Source organism: Rhinolophus sinicus, chromosome 3 (assembly GCF_057876585.1).
Source record: "Rhinolophus sinicus isolate RSI-liver-muscle chromosome 3, RSI-T2T, whole genome shotgun sequence".
Taxonomy (NCBI): domain Eukaryota; kingdom Metazoa; phylum Chordata; class Mammalia; order Chiroptera; family Rhinolophidae; genus Rhinolophus; species Rhinolophus sinicus.
This window is the reverse complement of record NC_142503.1, coordinates 66,364,105-66,368,366: the sequence shown is the minus strand read 5'-3', so window position 1 is coordinate 66,368,366 and position 4,262 is coordinate 66,364,105. Positions and strand designations below refer to the sequence as shown.

Here is a 4,262-nt window from a genome sequence, read left to right as displayed (position 1 = left end):
TAGACATATGAGAAGAAGTCTACTGGTAACTTTAAAAGCTTTACAGAAATGTTTCCTCTTTTTGAATCAGGGTGGAATTTAAGAAGAAATTGAAAAATGTCTCAAATCATTCAATTATGTGCATTTATCTGTATGTGCATTTTGCACATACAGATTTGTGACAATATCATATGGGACAATCTTAAACGATGCAAAATAAAATTTCCGTTTCTTGGGAAAGATGAGCCCAAGTTTCCTTTACAGACACACAAAAATATGCACGCATATACACCCACACACTTACTCAGCTTGAATTATAAAAGGACATGTGAGATTCAGGGTAAAAAGAAGGGCAAAGGGATTTCAAGTCATAAGAGTCCACAAAGATCTCTGCCTGACAACAAAGAATGAACATATTTAAATTGTAGGTAATTATCTCCTTTCTCATGCTAGAGACCAGATGGCTGTGTGAGGTAGAGTGTATTAAACCAACACACGTGGGAGAAGTTGCCAAATACATCCAACTGGAACTAAGTGGGATATTGTTGCACTATACAACAGAATTCAACATCCCTCCTCACTGTTTCAGCCAAAATATCCCTGTTAATTTTCTTCTATAACAGAGACTGGCAATCTGCCCTGGTAGTGATTTAAAATGTCACTGGTAAATTTTCTTGCTCTCAATGCTATTTGACAGATCTGGAATTCTTTATACTTTGAATGCAATGTTGATTCAAGTTATCATACATTATTTGATTGAAAAACGAAGACCTTGTAACATCATTCCTTTGTTTTACTGTGGAGAGGGTGGCAAGGTTTATGCAATCTGTAATTTGGGAAGGAATCAATTTTACTGGCTAGTAGTCAGCCAAAAAGAATACATGGTTAGCATTTCCCAAAATAAATGAAATACTTATACAAATGCCTAATCATGTCAAAAATTTTTGCAACCATTGTGCCATAAGTTTTGCAAAAGAATGAGCCCAAGATAAATCCCTTGTATCCCTGCTTACTTATGTTATTATACTATCTCCCCACCTATTAAAACCTAAAATCCCCACTTAGTATTCTTTGACCCAAGGAACATACTGATAACTATCTTTCTCTTCAAAGATTGGGACCTGGATATTATTCTAGAATCTCTTGGCAAGTGATCAGGGAATTGAGGCCTCTGGCCTTTGTCGCCTAAATCGAGAAGGAATCAGACACCTAAGTGGATACCTTTAAAACATGCATTCCATTCGATGAATATGTGAAGATTGAAGATTTGACCTGTTACAGTTTCAACTATTTCACCAAAAGTAAGGAAACACTGTGGTTATTCCTCTGGGCTTCTATCAGTATCAAAATAAAAAGATATAAGTTCTTAAATACCTTTCTCTTACTCTTTCAAGATAATCAGGAAACAAAAATTTGTCCTTAATAACTTTGAAAAGTTACTTTTCTGACCAATAATAAATATTAGAATCGGAGGGGAAATTTTTTCTGCAGGATATGTAATTTAGGATTCATTTAATACCCCTACTTGCAAATATCTGGGTCATAAGGATATCAGATTCAGTGGTGCAGACAAATGGCTAAAAGGGCAATCAAGAAATGAGAAAGCTAAACTCCCTATCCTCTCTGAAAGGGAAAAGAGCAGGTAAAAAAAAAAAAAAAAAAAAAAGCAGTATGACAGGACAAGCAGAAGTATAGCATATCTCATACCAGACAGCTACTGAGGCAATATTATGTCACAGCCACCCAGACACACTAGAATTCCATGCTTTTGCTGTCTCCGCTACATCTTTCCAGGATTATGATTCATTGTAATACTTAAATCCATTTCTTGTTTTATCAAGTTAGAATATCTTGACTTTCTACACATTCAGTTTAAGAAATAAACTCCCCTATATTTTCCTCCATTTTTCCCCTCTATATCCATCATAAAATTTTATCACTTACAAGATTTGTCATTGAAAAAGATTATTATTTACATTGTTTCATTACACACATTAAAACTTCTATGTTTTTTCTGGAGTTTGACTTAGAAAATTTAAAAAGTTATAAACAATGATTTTAGTTATATAACTTTTTCTTTACGTAACTATTTCATGCAATTGAATCCATAGAGAAATGGAAGCCTGAGTCAAAAGATGTTACTTCAAAATCATGTCAAAGGAATTACCTTTTAGAGACTATTTTTATTTAAATAACCGTGCTCTACTTTTGTTTGCTTCATATTTTGATCATGATTTTCTTGTAAAGACAGGTTTTTCTGTTTTTCTTCTTATTGGCTAATGACTTCAGAATGCTAAGATTGTGTAGCCTCTTGATCATACCATTATCTAGAATCTTTTTTATTCCTTGAAATGTCCTTATTTAATCTCTCTAATTTGGTTTCAACTGGATCTTGCAATTACATGTCTATTTCCTACTGTATTTCTGAATGTTTTCAATGGTATTTACCAAATAAGGTGTTTTCTCATGAAATATAGGCCAAGTTCCGAAGGAGGCATATTTTCCCCTGTGGGAGGTAATTTCCGTGATCTAACCCCCACCATAGCTTCTGACTTTTTCTATGAGAATATCTTGCTGACAGTTTTTTTGAATAAGGCTCAAGATGGCTCAAAATTGGTTCCCTTCTATCCTGTGTTCTTCTTGAATGGAAAACTCATATGTTACTGTGTGTCTGTGCACATGTGTGTAAATTAGGACTCTAAATCCCACTTCTGGCAACAGCACCTTATTAGCATCTACATGTGAAAGCTTCCGAGTTCCTAATGATCATCACTACATTAAATCAGTATCAACATATTAGTAGGCCTGCGATTTGTATACACATAAAAGCTTAGCCAAAAGGGCGTGGATAGCAGAGACAGCATGTGCACTAATAGAATCTATGAGTCTCTGGCTCGACGCCCTGGCCCTTGCTCTTTTGATTGCTCTCATATTGGATTCAATCCACAGTGACAACCTAAGCATCTGTCAAGGAGAGAATTAGTACCTGTAAAGCAACTAATGAACCATCACAGACATCCCCTAGAGGTTAAAGCACGCCATATTCTCGTTTTTTTTGTGTGTAGGGGGGCTGGGGGGCGCGGAATGGGGCCGGCAGATGATCACTTATTTTTTATTGACTGATTTATGTAATTGCTGAGGTCATTATGTACAGACACAACAGGGTACTTTTATTTACCGGTCTCTTCTATCTTGGACAGGATTTTAATGATGGCCTCCTCCTTGGCACTTTCACGTTTCCTTGGTCTGAGACGTGTAGGCCTCAGCCTGGTCAGCCAGAAGTCTCTTGAGGATATTTTCTGCCTTCAGCTCATGGATGTATTCAAGGGCATCTACTTGTTTTTAAACACATTCCCCTTCATCTTCAGGTACAGACTGTGATAAGGTGGTGGTCAATCTTCTTCGATTCAAAGTATGTTCCAATCAGCAGGATTATCACCCTCTTCGTCCAGGGTACCTTCTCAGGCACCCTAGCACTGGCAGAAGCATTTGCTTACATACCCATATGCCTCCCCTCCCAGCAGACCAAGGTAGTTTTCCTGCATTGAGCCTGGGAGTGGACAGTCACAGACTTGCATATGATCAGCCCGTGCTGGAGCAGCATCCCGACCTGCCAACAGAAGCTGCAATTGGTGATTTCATTGCTCTCACTGAGATCGAACCAGACCTTTGTGCCAGAGCACAGGACACTGGAAACAAGTCTCTTCTGAAGCCTGAGTATGTTCATGGCTGTGGCAGAACCAAAAGGAAAGCCTGTTTCTGTATTCTAGAGGAATATAAGTAGATGTGGTGCATGTGTTAATAGGAAGGCTAACTTTAGACAAGAATATGGCTTTATATTAACTACTCTTGCTATGTTGGACAATTTTATATTAAATATAATTTTAAAAGTTTATTGCTGGCTCCACATTATTAAGGTCAAATATCACAATTAGATTAACTGTGACTAACTATATCATGATTCACTTAGACGCCCCTTGTGATGATTAATTTTATGTGTCAACTTGGCTGGGCAATGGTGACCAGATGATTTACTCAAACATTAGTCTGTATACTTCTGTGAAGGTATTTTTTTGAGTGGTATTAACATTTAAATTTACAGATTCTCAGTAAAGCAGATTATCTTCTGTCATGTGGGTGGGCCTCATCTAATCAGTGGAAGGCCTTACGAGAATGAAGACTGACCACCCTCGAGCAAGACGAATTCTGCCAGCAGGCTGCCTTTGGACTCAAACTGAAACTCTTCCCGTGTTTCCAGCCCCATCAGGTGATGGTCTCATGGA

General features: G+C 37.4%; 1 pseudogene; it reads right to left on the bottom strand.

Annotated features, from left to right (window-relative positions):
- Positions 1-3,149: 3,149 nt before the first annotated feature.
- On the bottom strand, positions 3,150-3,706 carry LOC109445538 (large ribosomal subunit protein eL19 pseudogene; annotated as a pseudogene).
- Between the last annotated feature and the right edge of the window lie 556 nt (positions 3,707-4,262).